We start from the raw sequence: 18,598 nt of genomic DNA, 5'->3' as shown, positions 1-18,598 counted from the left end.
CTGCATAAAATTCCAGAAAGTAAAAATCAGATTCCATCAAAGAACTTGTCGAATGTGTAGTGCAAGAATCCATGTTCAGATTTTTTAGATCCAGGTGCGAGCGAGTAGAGCTAGGATGCTACTTTCAAGTTCAGCTATATATATTGTATACCAGCTAAATTTATTTCAACAAATTTGCAAAGATTTCTAGCATGAAAATATCCAACTAAAGAATTTATACTTTGTTTTTCTACTTATCATTTTTGTTAATTAACTAAAGTATTCTCATCCAAATACAGCACAATAAAAACATGTTAAATCGCAATGGATATCATTTTCCTCCAAAAACAAAAGGACAAGTTCTACTACAACATCAAGTATATATATCAAGTACTGTGGTGCGCACGATTCATTTATCAATGTCTCTTGTTAAGGATTTTAGAAGCTTCTGTATATATTATTACTCAAGCTTCTGTAGGAATGGAATGGTAGGGCAGGCAAAATGTAGGCAAGAATAAATTATATAATTAGTGAGTGGAGAAATATATATAGCTCAAATACGAGATGATTGATTTATGTATATCAGCTGAATAGCATAGGAATGGTGATTTCTTGCCCCGGAAACCAAACACTACTTCTTCTCCCTTATCATCTGTCACTACAAATACAAACACTCAAATTACACCTCGATTTGATCTTTCATCTCCCACTGTTTTTAACCTTTGCCCCTTTCCTTAGCTTCTGATCTATAACATAAGCAACAAAGCTTTGCTTCACTCTTTCTTTCTCTCTCTCTTTCTAGTTTGCCAGTAAATGGCAGTGGCTCAGTGTCAGTGCAAGAAAAAAAGGGCGAGAGTTTCCATTTGGAAGGTAAAAGCTTTTGCTCGATAACCCTCTAAAATAAATACACTCAATCTTGCCCTTTCCATGAACACACACACACAGTGGTGTCTCTTTCTCCCCTGCAAAACACAGCGTGCACTCTGCAAAAAACTCTCTCTCTCTTCTCAATATTCATCCGTGAGTTCCTTTCTTTAACTCATTTTGTTGTGTCTGTGCAGAGGCAGCAGAAGAAGGGAGATTTTTAATGCTTGTGTTTGTGTGTGTGTGTAAATTAAAGAACCGGAAGGAAACATAAAAACACTAAAAACCCATTTCCAAAGGATAAAGATAACCTGGGCAGGCTACTTTCTCATACCCATATCATATCCAAGACCCCAAAGATTTTGAAAACCCACCCCACCCCTTCATCCACTGATCACTACAGACTGTACCAACACTGTTTGGGATTTTCTGATAAAAAAGCTGAAACCTTTAGCATAAAACTCGGGAGGGAATTGCGTGAGATATAACACAAAAGATGGCTTGATGAACTAGAAGAATATTTAAAACTCGAATCAACAGAGAAACCCAATTGACGTTTAAAAAAAAGGAAACATTGGCATATCTTTGTAGTTTTCTGGATCGAAAGACAAGTAAAACGCAAAGAAAAAAGGAAAACCCAAATTTATGTTCAAAAAAGGGCATCGTATTCATGTAAAAAAAGAAGAAAGAAAACATCTTCCAAAACATGTAAACCCTAAATTGAAACCAAAACAGAGAGATTCGGACCTTTTGCTTTCGAAATATGGCGTTGGCGTCGGTTCCCGGCGGTGGTTGATGGTGGGCGGCTGAAGAAGAGAAAGGGATCGAGCAGGGTTTCTTTTCCCGCAATGAAGAAGAAAGGGGATCGATCGTGTTTTGTGATGTATATTTTACCAAGTGTTGAAAAAGTTAGAAAGAAAAGTCATTGGAGTTAATATTTTTAATCCGGTTCATCCTTTTACTGCATCAATTATAATTAAAAATTTTAATTTATTACTTTTTACTTCATCAATTATAGTATGCTGAAGTAAAATACTATCCAAAATTATTAGTGAAGCCCGGGTTTTTTAAGTACCGAAGTAGAAGGTGCGTTTTTACTTCGTTCGTGTTATTAGCGAATTTGATTGTCACATTTTACTTCGTAATTATTAATTGGTGAAGTAAATAATGGCGAAGTAAAAAGCAAAAATTCTACTAGTGCTATTGACCGATTCACAGTTGCCTTATATACTAGTGGAGAGGGGTTGCGAGAATTTAGCATATGGACTGTTGATTGACACTTTCAATGAGTACGAATTTTTGATCGAAACACGCAAACACTGCTTTTATTTGAATTAACCCGATTGTGAGTGTTTTTTATTTAATTTTCTTACCTTGATCCTGTGTAACCTTTAAAAGTCCTCATGATATGTGAATGTTTGAATTGAGTTCAGAGAAAGGTACCTTGAAACGTGAGTTGCGGAGTTTATGAGTTTATAAAGTGGAGCTGTTTTTATGATAAATATTTTTTCTAGTGTTAGTAGGTTGGATATGATTGGATTTGAATTGTTTTTGAAATTACATGGAAGCCATTGATTCATAGTATTTCTTGATGATTCTTGTTGCTTGCATATGTGTTATGAGTTTGTTGTGGAGTTTTGCTCGGGACTAGCAAACATTTAAGTTTGGGGGAATTTGATAAGTGCATTTTGTGTACTTAATTTGTATTTGAGTTTCTTGTTAATTGTTGTGTTTCGAGCGGAATTATGTGGTATTTGTGTTGTTTTTTGTGGTGTGCAGTGAAAGAAAGAAAAGATGACTTTTGCGTTGATGTGAAGGAAAAGAGCGTGGAAAAGAGTCTAAAAAGAAAGATGAGATAAAAAGAAGAGCAGAAAAGGTTGAAATTCGAAACAGTAGGGTGGCCGCGCAGCCTTAGTAGCGCGCCCGCGCTATTGTGAATCCGGGAAAAAAATAAAATTCAAAGGTCAAGTGCACCCGCGCTACCTTGCCTGCGCGCCCGCGCTACCTGGAATTGCTGAAGAAAAGAAATACGTAGCTGTAGTGCGCCCACGCAATGGGATTTCAGACGTGAGGAATTTTAATATTCAAGGAAACTCGGGTATTTTTGTGGGCTTTTTATTGGACGATTTGGAGGCCATATAAAAGGGAAATTCTGACCCTAGAAGATAATCAGCCGCCACACATCATCAGAACATATTTTTGGAGAGCTTGAATGTAAGGCCCGAAAATATTAAATTATTAATTATGGGATTTGAGAATTTAATTCCATATTATGGGCTAATATTGATTTAAGAAGTGAAATAAATTATAGATTTAATTTCCGAGCCGAAAATATTTAATTTGGAATTTTCTGGATTTTGAGAATTAAATTCCGAGAATTCGTAAATTGAAAGAATAAATATTCGATTTGAATATTTATGAAATTTGAGATTAAATTCCATATTTCGGGAATTAAAGAAGATTAATTTTGAAGATACAACTCGATCAGAGACTGATTTACAAATATCGAAGTTGAAGGGCTGAAATGCAAAAGGCCGGGATTATCTGATTCATCCGAATTTAATTAATTTTAGTCCGAGTATATTTAATTTGGGAATATTTAGAGTTTCGATTTTAATTCTAATATTCTTAAATTATTTTGGATTGAAATTGAATTAAAACGAAGGCCGAGGACTGAATTGCAATTAAAGAAGACTTGAGGGACTAAATTGCAAATATGCAATACATATCTGATTTTACATTAGATTATCAGCATGAAACGTGTTTGTAGCATAGGAAATTCAGAAAAGGAAAGGGAGAAAATCGAACAGAGGCCGAACCCTCTTCATTTTCTTTTGAGTTCTTGTTTTCAAATCCTCATAACTTTTGATCCGCTCGTCCGATTTCAATTCCGAAAGATGTTCTGGAGTCCTTGCGACGAGAAATTAAATTTGATGTAATTATTATGATATGTTTGATAGATTTTGAAATCAGTTATGAGCAGAGATCAGAACTTGATTTAGTTTTGTGTTCATGCATGTTCATTCATTCCGATATTGAAACCGAATCGACGATTTGATGTTGAATGAACTTGTCATGATTTCCCGCATGTATATAAAGAGTTATAGCAGCTGATTGTGTTTAATATGCTGGTGTATGAGGTTATAGTGAGGAGATATCACACGTTTATGAAATTAAAGAAGTTAACTTCGAATTCGATATTTCGTCGGTTACCGATATTTAATCGCTACGCCGTCGATTGATGTTTTGAAGCCGTTTTGATAGCCAATGACTGAGATAAGACCTTCTTTGAAATGTTATCGATGATATAGCATTTTTATTTCTCAGTTTCAGATGAGTTTCGAAGGCTAACGACTCACGACTTCGAGTTGTATCGAAGGAGAAGACGTTGAGGTTTGAAGCGATATGATTGATGACATATTGATGATTTTGAATCGATATTGAAATGATTGAATAGAATGAAGATTGATATGAATGTTTGATGCTTTGTTTCAGATTTGAAGCGTTCAAAACAGAAGAAATACGAAGGTATAATGACGACATCGCGAGTCAGAGACTTTGAAACTCAAGAACGACTATTCTTGAGTTATCCCGCCAAAATCACATACGTATTTATTGTTTTGATTTGATTTTGATGTTGTCGATCCATCCCAGGTAGTGGATCTTTGATTTGAGTCGATATGATTATGATACGAGACTATATTGAATTGATTCTATGCCAAGGTTACGGTTAACCTTATTTTCTAGCCCAAAATGACTACGTTAGATGAATATTCATGTCAAGATCGGATACGAATCTTGATGGCAATGAAGTTGAATGAATCAATTCTCGATCGATCTAAAGAAGCGTTATTTACTCTATTTGTTGAGTCGATTTAAATAGAGTCGATATGATTTATTTAACGCTTTTGATATGTTGCTTATACTGAGATGATTTCTAACCGGAGTTTATCCGGCTGTTGCTTTATTTTGTATGTGTGCATTGCAACGGATGGGGCAGGAGCTAGTCTGAGAGGACGTTGATAGCTCGGGAGCGAGATTTAGCAAGTGTGGACTCGGGTTTTAAGTTGAAAAACTTGACATGAAACTTATGTTTTAGAAGCTCACTTTTGAGACTTGGTGTAGCTTGTAGTTTCATGCCTTTTGAGCTATTTATTTGATGTAATAAATGCATGATTTGATGTTAGGAACTTGATATATGAATGTATGCATGTTCTTAGATTTTATAACATGTTTTAGACTTGAATTTGAAAGCTTGGAATGGATGGAAAGGGTCAAGAATGGCTGCTGAAAAACAGGGTGAAATTCTGCCCAGGAAGCGCCCGAGCTGCAGTTTTTAGCAGCCCGAGCGCGAGCCTTCTGTTTTGGAAAACATCCCCTGCCCGGGCGATAGTTTTTGACCGCCCGAGCCCACCCTCTTTTGAAAAAAAAATAAAAAAATTCTTGATCCTTATTCTTTCCTTATTAGATTAATGATGCTTATTCATTAATTGCCCCTTAAGATTTGAGATTAGCAACCCGAGGCCCCACAACAGGTGGTATCAGAGCATAAGTTTCTCGGACTGAGGTAGAAGTTGAGCGGGGTAGATTGAGTCACATGCATTTATAGTATTGCATGATTATGCATTACGCGATTTGATGATTTGATGATGTGATGATTTGCATGTGAGCATGATCTATCTTTGAAATTCAACTACTTGATTTACTGATTTGTAAATTTTTGAATTTCTTACTGATTTTGTTATAAGATTTTTCTCGGGTGATGTAAGCACCCAAAATCGAAGAGAACATTGTTCTTTGGGTGACGTAAGCACCCCAGACTGACAGAATAGTATGGCCAAACGAAACAAATTGGTATGGTCAGATTGAACAGAACATTATTGCTCAGCTGAAAGAAGTATCTCTGATTGAATAAAACAGAATATTAGTGAATGAATAGATGTTATTGCAGGTAGAAGTTGGCCTGAAGTACTTGATCAGTTGTTCAAATACCTGAAAGAATCAGATGAATATCGTATCAGATCGACTGTCTACCAACTTCAAGACCTAGCAACCAGCTGATAGATTTTGACGGAGAAAATGATGAAAGAACAGAGGTATATTAATTTGTTGGTAAGTGCTTAGAACATGATTTTTGTTTATAGTTCTTTGCCACAACAGATAGAAATGATGAGAAAAAAAAAATATACCATTTCGAAGTTGATATTTTGAATATTGAAGAATGTTTTATTAGAATTTTCAAGCCTACTATAATTCTTTGAATTGTAAATGATGAAAAAGCTCAAGATTGAGCGAAGTAATTAATGGCTTGAATTTGAAGATTATGTCTGATTAAATGTTGACGACTGAAACATTTTATGAAAGACATAGACAGGAATAAGAGAACTGAAATTGACTGATGAAGTAGAATGAATGAAATTGTAGATATGCCACAGTGTATGAGATAATCACCATTGGCTGCAATTTTCCTTCCACAAGAGATATGAAAGTAGTTCTTTACCTCTAGTAAACCGATACAGATAACATACATTGTAGAGGGAGTTATCTGGACAAGCAGATGTGGTAGATTATATTTGAAGCAAATCAGGTTTTAAGTTGATTTGAATGAAGAACAGTTCTTGAAATATACAGAGTAAGAAAATGAAAATGCACCTGAGAATGAAATTGCAGGTAACAGATTTATTTTGTTTTAACCTGTTTATGTTTAAGGGTGTAAGAGATATATGATAGCGGAAAGCTTATTATATGATGATCTCTGTATCAGAAAAGAGAATTTGTGAATTGAACTGAAGAATGAAACTATTGCTTTGATGAACTGAAACTGAACATGATTGTGTTCATATTGAAATATATGTTTATGCTGCATGATAGATGATGATGCACTAATAGAATACAGATGAGCAGAAGAATTGAGGATAAGAAGATATAAAATTAGATCAGCAAGAACATAATGTGCATATGAATATGATGATATGAAATAGAATCTCGAATTAAGATTCTGTGATTTCGGTTTGATATATGATGTATGATTACAGAAATATTCCGAAATCAGTATATTCGATGCACTAGATATGTTCAAGATCTAAATCAGCATTGATGGATATGTCAATGAATAGAGATGACAGATAGATTCCAATAAGAATTCGACTTTAGTTAAGTTGTGAATTGGAATTGTATAGCGACTTGATGAATTGATGAATTGAATGCTGCTTTTGTGGGTTATAGAATAGATGATGATATGAAAAATCAGTTACAAATGAGTCTTTTCTGATATTACTGAAGTTATTACATCATAAGATCATGATTTGTGAAATTCTTGATATCGATTCTGAGGTTTTGTATTCGATCTCAATTGATTTTGATGGACTCTTATTCTTTGGTAGAGTCTGACTTGTTTTACTCGTCTTGAGTTGAGATGCTAGTGAGTTGTTTTCACTTAGGAGATTGTCATTCATACTATTGTTCTTTGGATGATCTTAACTTGAGTGAGTTCCTTTGATTATGAACTTCAAGAATTGTTGATTGTTTGATGTATACATTCAGTATATTTTGATGTTTTGGCTCGTAACTGATAGAATTTCCAATTCTGATTATCGGCAAAATTTTGAGTTGATGATATAATTTGCTGAGAATTGGAAAATAGAACGAAGAGACGAGATGAATATTTGATTGATTAATCTTTGATTTATGTGCTTGAGTGTCGAGATAGATACTTACACAAGCAGAATTACTGTAATTCAAGCTCAGTTAGAATTGATTGGGAAAGATTAAAGCATATGGAGATGAAATCACGTGATTAGAATTCGATTGAGAAATAGGAATGAGGAATGAGATAGACATTTGATGAATTGATTTCAGATTTATGTGTATTTTGGTTTGAATATTCTGATGAATATATAACCAATCATAATGATTTTCAATTGGAAATGCATCAGAATTGATACCAAGATGAAAGAAACACAGAAAGTAAACTGAAGCGATGAGAATTCAGTAAAGAATTTCATATTGAGATATGAATTAAAGTCTCAGACCAGAATGGATGAATTTTATTATACTTGATTATCTGATTGTGCTTGATATTTTCGAACAGAGATATCAGAATTTGAAGAATTGCACAACAATGAATTCAATATTCGTTCACTAATTGGTTTATCAGAAGATAAAGCAAATAGATGTAACAGAATCAGTACGTTTTCGAAGTTAAACGTATAGAGAGTTTCTGATGAAGTTGGAAAATTGCTGACTAGATGAGTTCAGTGATAGTTTAGAAACTCCAGAAATTGAAACGAGATTATGATTTGAAAGAATAATTTTGTGAAACTACCATGATGAAGCAGTATATATGAGGTAAACAGGTGGTAGTTATGATTAAATTGACTGAAGTTACTGACTAAGGTGATTTGTCTGTACGAATGAATCACTGATCCGTGATCAGAACGGTGTGAGATGTCACAGTAAGCCAAGAATTATTGTTTCAATTGAGACATTAGGTTTACTAGTGAATTGTAATGCAGACAATCAGAAGTCTCTGAGTACTTTTTGGATGTAAAAGTACGAGATGTTATTCTTGAATTAAAGAATAGTCAGAGCAGATGAATCGAATTTTTGAGACTGAACTTTATCTGACATGATACCGATTATCAACAACTCTGAATAATTTGAAGTCTGTGGATACATCAGATTATAATTTGATTAATGAATAGTCCGAATAGACTAATCAGATTTTGCAGAATATACTGTCTGAGATGTGAATAACAGCTATCTATTCAGATTTGTGAAGAAGATAGAGATATGATGAAATTACAGGAATGATTAAAATCTATAGTCAGGATTAAGACTTTAGATTTATTCGACAGAATGTGGCATCGATTGATTGATTGATGTTCTGAGAGTTAGTTGATGTGATTGCATTATCCTATTTTTTGATTGATAGATTATCTGAGTTGATTTTCCAGATATTGAGAATATTCTCAGAACGTTAATACCTGATTCGGTATTAATTGAATTGATGTATTGCCACTGGATGAATTTAATTCCTGTAACAGCTATCGAATTTATCTTGAGAAAATGTTATGATAATCTGATGAAAAGAAATCAAATTTCTTTGTGTTGAAATGATACTACCGAAGTATACGACGTTAGATCAGACATGAGTTGTCGATATCAGATCAGATTTGATTTGAGACATATAAAGATTTTGAAGATGAATCTGTACGAAATGAAAACAGAGACGAAGTAACAGAAGTAGTAATTGAATGATAGATATAACTTTTGAAGCTGAAACTGATTAGTTAAGCGAAAAAGTTATTCTTGAAACATCATTCCATTCAGAATAGAAAAGAGCAGAGTTTAATTTACAGATTCAGAATATGAAGTTGAATACTGATCTTGAAACGATGAACTGAATGACAGTGTAGACTTGATATATTTTCTATGCATAGCATAGAATGATAAAGAGAATGAAACAAGTCGTCACTGAAGATGAATTTCATTGACTGAGATGTCGAACCGATCTGATGATGGGATTGACTGATTTATTTTTTTCAGTTTGATATGATGGATCTGAGTCATTTCACATATCTAATATAAGGAAATGTCAGTTCGATTATTTCCTATGTACTGTCACAAGATGAGATAGCTATCGAAAAGATTCTGAGTTAAGTCGATTAGTCGACAGATCCTTGATCGAGGAAAGAAACAACTTAGAACGAATTCTTTTCAATGACTTGAAGTATAACTGAATAATAGAAACATATTTGAAGAAATAATCTGATATGAGATGAAGAGATGAGATACGAAGATCAGAGTTATATGATTGAAGTGAGAATAACTTCAGATAATCATTCAGCCTATCAGATTGAATAGTTTGATTGAATACGATTTCGAGAACGAAATCATTCCTTAGAGGGAAGGAATTGTAAGGCCCAAAAATATTAAATTATTAATTATGTAATTTGAGAATTTAATTCCATATTATGGGCTAATATTGATTTAAGAAGTGAAAGAAATTATAGATTTAATTTCCGAGCCGAAAATATTTAATTTGGAATTTTCTGGATTTTGAGAATTAAATTTCGAGAATTCTTAAATTAAAAGAATAAATATTCGATTTGAATATTTATGGAATTTGAGATTAAATTCCATATTTCGGGAATTAAAGAAGATTAAGTTTGAAGATACAACTCGATCAGAGACTGATTTGCAAATATCGAAGTTGAAGGGCTGAAATGCAAAAGGCCGGGATTATTTGATTCATCCGAATTTAATTAATTTTAGTCCGAGTATATTTAATTTGGGAATATTTAGAGTTTCTATTTTAACTCTAATATTCTTAAATTATTTTGGATTTAAATTGAATTAAAACGAAGGCCGAGGACTGAATTGCAATTAAAGAAGACTTGAGGGACTAAATTGCAAATATGCAATACATATATGATTTTACATTAGATTATCAGCATGAAACGTGTTTGTAGCATAGGAAATTCAGAAAAGGAAAGGGAGAAAATCGAACAGAGGCCGAACCCTCTTCATTTTCTTTTGAGTTCTTGTTTTCAAATCCTCATAACTTTTGATCCGCTCGTCCGATTTCAATTCCGAAAGATGTTCTGGAGTCCTTGCGACGAGAACTTCAATTTGATGTAATTATTATGATATGTTTGATAGATTTCGAAATCAGTTATGAGCAGAGATCAGAACTTGATGTTAGTTTTGTGTTCATGCATGTTCATTCATTCCGATATTGAAACCGAATCGACGATATGATGTTGAATGAACTTGTCATGATTTCCAGCATGTATATAAATAGTTATAGCAGCTGATTGTGTTTAATATGCTGGTGTATGAGGTTGTAGTGAGGAGATATCACACGTTTATGAAATTAAAGAAGTTAACTTCGAATTCGATATTTCGTCGGTTACCGATATTTAATCGCTATGTCGTCGATTGATGTTTTGAAGCTGTTTTGATAGCCAATGACTGATATAAGACCTTCTTTGAAATGTTATCGATGATATAGCATTTTTATTTCTCAGTTTCAGATTAGTTTCGAAGGCTAACGACTCACGACTCCGAGTTGTATCGAAGGAGAAGACGTTGAGGTTTGAAGCGATATGATTGATGACATATTGATGATTTTGAATCGATATTGAAATGATTGAATGGAATGAAGATTGATATGAATGTTTGATTCTATGTTTCAGATTTGAAGCGTTCAAAACAGAAGAAATACGAAGGTATAATGACGACATCGCGAGTCAGGGACTTTGAAACTCAAGAACGACTATTATTGAGTTATCCAGCCAAAATCACATACGTATTTATTGTTTTGATTTGATTTTGATGTTGTCGATCCATACCAGGTAGTGGATCTTTGATTTGAGTCGATATGATTATGATACGAGACTATATTGAATTGATTCTATGCCAAGGTTGCGGTTAACCTTATTTTCTAGCCCAGAATGGCTACGTTAGATGAATATTCATGTCAAGATCGGATACGAAACTTGATGGCAATGAAGTTGAATGAATCAATTCTCGATCGATCGAAAGAAGCGTTATTTACTCTATTTTTTGAGTCGAGTTAAATAGAGTCGATATGATTTATTTAACGCTTTTGATATGTTGCTTATACTGATATGATTTTTCACCGGAGTTTATCCGGCTGTTGCTTTGTTTTGTATGTGTGCATTGCAACAGATGGGGCAGGAGCTAGTCTGAGAGGATGTTGATAGCTCGGGAGCGAGATTTAGCAAGTGTGGACTCGGGTTTTAAGTTGAAAAACTTGACATGAAACTTACGTTTTAGAAGCTCACTTTTGAGACTTGGTGTAGCTTGTAGTTTCATGCCTTTTGAGCTATTTATTTGATGTATAAATGCATGATTTGATGTTAGGAACTTGATATATGAATTTATGCACGTTCTTAGATTTTATAACATGTTTTAGACTTGAATTTGAAAGCTTGGAATGGATGGAAAGGATCAAGAATGGCTGCTGAAAAACAGGGTGAAATTCTGCCCAGGAAGCACCCGAGCTGCAGTTTTTAGCAGCCCGAGCGCGAGCCTTCTGTTTTGGAAAACAACATGGGCGCCCGAGCGGTAGTTTTTGACCGCCCGAGCCCACCCCCTTTTGAAAAAAAAAAAAAAATTCTTGATCTTTATTCTTTCCTTATTAGATTAATGATGCTTATTCATTAATTGCCCCTTAAGATTTGAGATTAGCAACCCGAGGCCCCACAACAGGTGGTATCAGAGCATAAGTTTCTCGGACTGAGGTAGAAGTTGAGCGGGGTAGATTGAGTCACATGCATTTATAGTATTGCATGATTATGCATTACGCGATTTGATGATTTGATGATGTGATGATTTGCATGTGAGCATGATCTATCTTTGAAATTCAACTACTTGATTTACTGATTTGTAAATTTTTGAATTTCTTACTGATTTTGTTATAAGATTTTTTTCGGGTGATGTAAGCACCCAAAATCGAAGAGAACATTGTTCTTTGGGTGACGTAAGCACCCCAGACTGACAGAATAGTATGGCCAGACGAAACAGATTGGTATGGTCAGATTGAACAGAATAGTATTGCTCAGCTGAAAGAAGTATCTCTGATTGAATAGAACATAATATCAGTGAATGAATAGATGTTATTGCAGGTAGAAGTTGGCCTGAAGTACTTGATCAGTTGTTCAAATACCTGAAAGATATAGATGAATATCGTATCAGATCGACTGTCTACTAACTTCAAGACCTAGCAACCAGCTGATAGATTTTGACGGAGAAAATGATGAAAGAACAGAGGTATATTAATTTGTTGGTAAGTGCTTAGAACATGATTTTTGTTTATAGTTCTTTGCCACAACAGATAGAAACGATGAGAAAGAAAAATATACCATCTCGAAGTTGAATATTTTGAATATTGAAGAATGTTTTATTAGAATTTTCAAGCCTACTATAATTCTTTGAATTGTAAATGATGAAAAAGCTCAAGATTGAGTGAAGTAATTAATGGCTTGAATTTGAAGATTATGTCTGATTAAATGTTGACGACTGAAACATTTTATGAAAGACATAGACAGGACTAAGAGAACTGAAATTGACTGATGAAGTAGAATGAATGAAATTGTAGATATGCCACAGTGTATGAGATAATCACCATTGGCTGCAATTTTCCTTCCACAAGAGATATGAAAGTAGTTCTTTACCTCTAGTAGACCGATACAGATAACATACATTGTAGAGGGAGTTATCTGGACAAGCAGATGTGGTAGATTATATTTGAAGCAAATCAGGTTTTAAGTTGATTTGAATGAAGAACAGTTCCAGAAATATACAGAGTAAGAAAATGAAAATGCACCTGAGAATAAAATTGCAGGTAACAGATTTATTTTGTTTTAACCTGTTTATGTTTAAGGGTGTAAGAGATATATGATAGCGGAAAGCTTATTATATGATGATCTCTGTATCAGAAAATAGAATTTATGAATTGAACTGAAGAATGGAACTATTGCTTCGATGAACTGAAACTGAACATGATTGTGTTCATATTGAAATATCTGTTTATGCTGCATGATAGATGATGATGCACTAATAGAATACAGATGAGCAGAAGAATTGAGGATAAGAAGCTATAAAATTAGATCAGCAAGAACATAATGTGCATATGAATATGATGATATGAAATAGAATCTCGAATTAAGATTCTGTGATTTCGGTTTGATATATGATGTTTGATTACAGAAATATTCCGAAATCAGTATATTCGATGCACTAGATATGTTCAAGATCTAAATCAGCATTGATGGATATGTCAATGAATAGAGATGACAGATAGATTCCAATAAGAATTCGACTTTAGTTAAGTTGTGAATTGGAATTGTATAGCGACTTGATGAATTGATGAATTGAATGCTGCTTTTGTGGGTTATAGAATAGATGATGATATGAAAAATCAGTTACAAATGAGTCTTTTCTGATATTACTGAAGTTATTACATCATAAGATCATGATTTGTGAAATTCTTGATATCGATTCTGAGGTTTTGTATTCGATCTCAATTGATTTTGATGGACTCTTATTCTTTGGTAGAGTCTGACTTGTTTTACTCGTCTTGAGTTGAGATGCTAGTGAGTTGTTTTCACTTAGCAGATTGTCATTCATACTATTGTTCTTTGGATGATCTTAACTTGAGTGAGTTCCTTTGATTATGAACTTCAAGAATTGTTGATTGTTTGATGTATACATTCAGTATATTTTGATGTTTTGGCTCGTAACTGATAGAATTTCCAATTCTGATTATCGGCAAAATTTTGAGTTGATGATATAATTTGCTGAGAATTGGAAAATAGAACGAAGAGACGAGATGAATATTTGATTGATTAATCTTTGATTTATGTGCTTGAGTGTCGAGATAGATACTTACACAAGCAGAATTACTGTAATTCAAGCTCAGTTAGAATTGATTGGGAAAGATTAAAGCATATGGAGATGAAATCACGTGATTAGAATTCGATTGAGAAATAGGAATGAGGAATGAGATAGACATTTGATGAATTGATTTCAGATTTATGTGTATTTTGGTTTGAATATTCTGATGAATATATAACCAATCAAAATGATTTTCAATTGGAAATGCATCAGAGTTGATACGAAGATGAAAGAAACACAGAAAGTAAACTGTAGCGATGAGAATTTAGTAAAGAATGTCATATTGAGATATGAATTAAAGTCTCAGACCAGAATGGATGAATTTTATTATACTTGATTATCTGATTGTGCTTGATATTTTCAAACAGAGATATCAGAATTTGAAGAATTGCACAACAATGAATTCAATATTCGTTCACTAATTGGTTTATCAGAAGATAAAGCAAATAGATGTAACAGAATCAGTACGTTTTCGAAGTTAAACGTATAGAGAGTTTCTGATGAAGTTGGAAAATTGCTGACTAGATGAGTTCAGTGATAGTTTAAAAACTCCAGAAATTGAAACGAGATTATGATTTGAAAGAATAATTTTGTGAAACTACCATGATGAAGCAGTATATATGAGGTAAACAGGTGGTAGTTATGATTAAATTGACTGAAGTTACTGACTAAGGTGATTTGTCTGTACGAATGAATCACTGATCCGTGATCAGAACGGTGTGAGATGTCACAGTAAGCCAAGAATTATTGTTTCAATTGATACATTAGGTTTACTAGTGAATTGTAATGCAGACAATCAGAAGGCTCTAAGTACTTTTTGGACGTAAAAGTACGAGATGTTATTCTTGAATTAAAGAATAGTCAGAGCAGATGAATCTAATTTTTGAGACTGAACTTTATCTGACATGATACCGATTATCAACAACTCTGAATAATTTGAAGTCTGTGGATACAGCAGATTATAATTTGATTAATGAATAGTCCGAATAGACTAATCAGATTTTGCAGAATATACTGTCTGAGATGTGAATAACAGCTATCTATTCAGATTTGTGAAGAAGATAGAGATATGATTAAATTACAGGAATGATTAAAATCTATAGTCAGGATTAAGACTTTAGATTTATTCGACAGAATGTGACATCGATTGATTGATTGATGTTCTGAGAGTTAGTTGATGTGATTGCATTATCCTATTTTTCGATTGATAGATTATCTGAGTTGATTTTCCAGATATTGAGAATATTCTCAGAACGTTAATACCTGATTCGGTATTAATTGAATTGATGTATTGCCACTGGATGAATTTAATTCCTGTAACAGCTATCGAATTTATCTTGAGAAAATGTTATGATAATCTGATGAAAAGAAATCAAATTTCTTTGTGTTGAAATGATACTACCGAAGTATACGACGTTAGATCAGACATGAGTTGTCGATATCAGATCAGATTTGATTTGAGACATATAAAGATTTTGAAGATGAATCTGTACGAAATGAAAACATAGACGAAGTAACAGAAGTAGTAATTGAATGGTAGATATAACTTTTGAAGCTGAAACTGATTAGTTAAGCGGAAAAGTTATTCTTGAAACATCATTCCATTCAGAATAGAAAAGAGCAGAGTTTAATTTAAAGATTCAGAATATGAAGTTGAATACTAATCTTGAAACGATGAACTGAATGATAGTGTAGACTTGATATATTTTCTATGCATAGCATAGAATGATAAAGAGAATGAAACAAGTCGTCACTGAAGATGAATTTCATTGACTGAGATGTCGGACCGATCTGATGATGGGATTGACTGATTTATTTTTTTCAGTTTGATATGATGGATCCGAGTCATTTCACATATCTAAGATAAGGAAATGTCAGTTCGATTATTTCCTATGTACTGTCACTAGATGAGATAGCTATCGAAAAGATTCTGAGTTAAGTCGATTAGTCGACAGATCCTTGATTGAGGAAAGAAACAACTTAGAATGAATTCTTTTCAATGACTTGAAGTATAACTGAATAATAGAAACAGATTTGAAGAAATAATCTGATATGAGATGAAGAGATGAGATACGAAGATCAGAGTTATATGATTGAAGTGAGAATAACTTCAGATAATCATTCAGCCTATCAGATTGAATAGTTCGATTGAATACGATTTCGAGGACGAAATCATTCCTTAGAGGGGACGAATTGTAAGGCCCAAAAATATTAAATTATTAATTATGGAATTTGAGAATTTAATTCCATATTATGGGCTAATATTGATTTAAGAAGTGAAAGAAATTATAGATTTAATTTCCGAGCCGAAAATATTTAATTTGGAATTTTCTGGATTTTGAGAATTAAATTCCGAGAATTCTTAAATTAAAAGAATAAATATTCAATTTGAATATTTATGGAATTTGAGATTAAATTCCATATTTTGGGAATTAAAGAAGATTAATTTTGAAGATACAACTCGATCAGAGACTGATTTGCAAATATCGAAGTTGAAGGGCTGAAATGCAAAAGGCCGGGATTATTTGATTCATCCGAATTTAATTAATTTTAGTTCGAGTATATTTAATTTGGGAATATTTAGAGTTTAGATTTTAATTCTAATATTTTAAATTATTTTGGATTGAAATTGAATTAAAACGAAGGCCGAGGACTGAATTGCAATTAAAGAAGACTTGAGGGACTAAATTGCAAATATGCAATACATATCTGATTTTACATTAGATTATCAGCATGAAACGTGTTTGTAGCATAGGAAATTCAGAAAAGGAAAGGGAGAAAATCGAACAGAGGCCGAATCCTCTTCATTTTCTTTTGAGTTCTTGTTTTCAAATCCTCATAACTTTTGATCCGCTCGTCCGATTTCAATTCCGAAAGATGTTCTGGAGTCCTTGCGATGAGAACTTCAATTTGATGTAAGTATTATGATATGTTTTATAGATTTCAAAATCAGTTATGAGCAGAGATCAGAACTTGATGTTAGTTGTGTGTTCATGCATGTTCATTCATTCCGATATTGAAACCGAATCGACAATTTGATGTTGAATGAACTTGTCATGATTTCCAGCATGTATATAAAGAGTTATAGCAGTTGATTGTGTTTAATATGCTGGTGTATGAGGTAATAGTGAGGAGATATCACACGTTTATGAAATTAAATAAGTTAACTTCAAATTCGATATTTTGTCGGTTACCGATATTTAATCGCTATGCCGTCGATTGATGTTTTGAAGCCGTTTTGATAGCCAATGACTAAGATAAGACCTTCTTTGAAATGTTATCGATGATATAGCATTTTTATTTCTCAGTTTCAGATGAGTTTTGAAGGCTAACGACTCACGACTCCGAGTTGTATCGAAGGAGAATACGTTGAGGTTTGAAGCGATATGATTGATGACATATTGATGATTTTGAATCGATATTGAAATGATTGAATAGAATGAAGATTGACATGAATGTTTGATTCTTTGTTTCAGATTTGAAGCATTCAAAACAGAAGAAATACGAAGGTATAATGACGACATCGCGAGTCAGGAACTTTGAAACTCAAGAACGACTATTCTTGAGTTATTCCGCCAAAATCACATACGTATTTATTGTTTTGATTTGATTTTGATGTTGTCGATCCATCCCAGGTAGTGGATCTTTGATTTGAGTCGATATGATTATGATACAAGACTATATTGAATTGATTCTATGTCAAGGTTGCGGTTAACCTTATTTTCTAGCCCAGAATGGCTACGTTAGATGAATATTCATGTCAAGATCGGATACGAATCTTGATGGCAATGAAGTTGAATGAATCAATTCTCAATCGATCGAAAGAAGCTTTATTTACTCTATTTGTTGAGTCGAGTTAAATAGAGTCGATATGATTTATTTAATGCTTTTGATATGTTGCTTATACTGAGATGATTTTTCACCGGAGTTTATCCGGCTGTTGCTTTGTTTTGTATGTGTGCATTGCAACAGATGGGGCAAGAGCTAGTCTGAGAGGACGTTGATAGCTCGGGAGCGAGATTTAGCAAGTGTGGACTCGGGTTTTAAGTTGAAAAACTTGACATGAAACTTATGTTTTAGAAGCTCACTTTTGAGACTTGGTGTAGCTTGTAGTTTCATGCCTTTTGAGCTATTTATTTGATGTAATAAATGCATGATTTGATGTTATGAACTTGATATATGAATGTATGCATGTTCTTAGATTTTATAACATGTTTTAGACTTGAATTTGAAAGCTTGGAATAGATGGAAAGGATCAAGAATGGATGCTGAAAAACAGGGTGAAATTCTGCCCAGGAAGCGCCCGAGCTGCAGTTTTTAGCAGCCCGAA

Source organism: Henckelia pumila, chromosome 1 (genome assembly GCF_033568475.1).
Source record: "Henckelia pumila isolate YLH828 chromosome 1, ASM3356847v2, whole genome shotgun sequence".
NCBI classification, from domain to species: domain Eukaryota; kingdom Viridiplantae; phylum Streptophyta; class Magnoliopsida; order Lamiales; family Gesneriaceae; genus Henckelia; species Henckelia pumila.
This window is presented reverse-complemented; position numbering follows the sequence as displayed.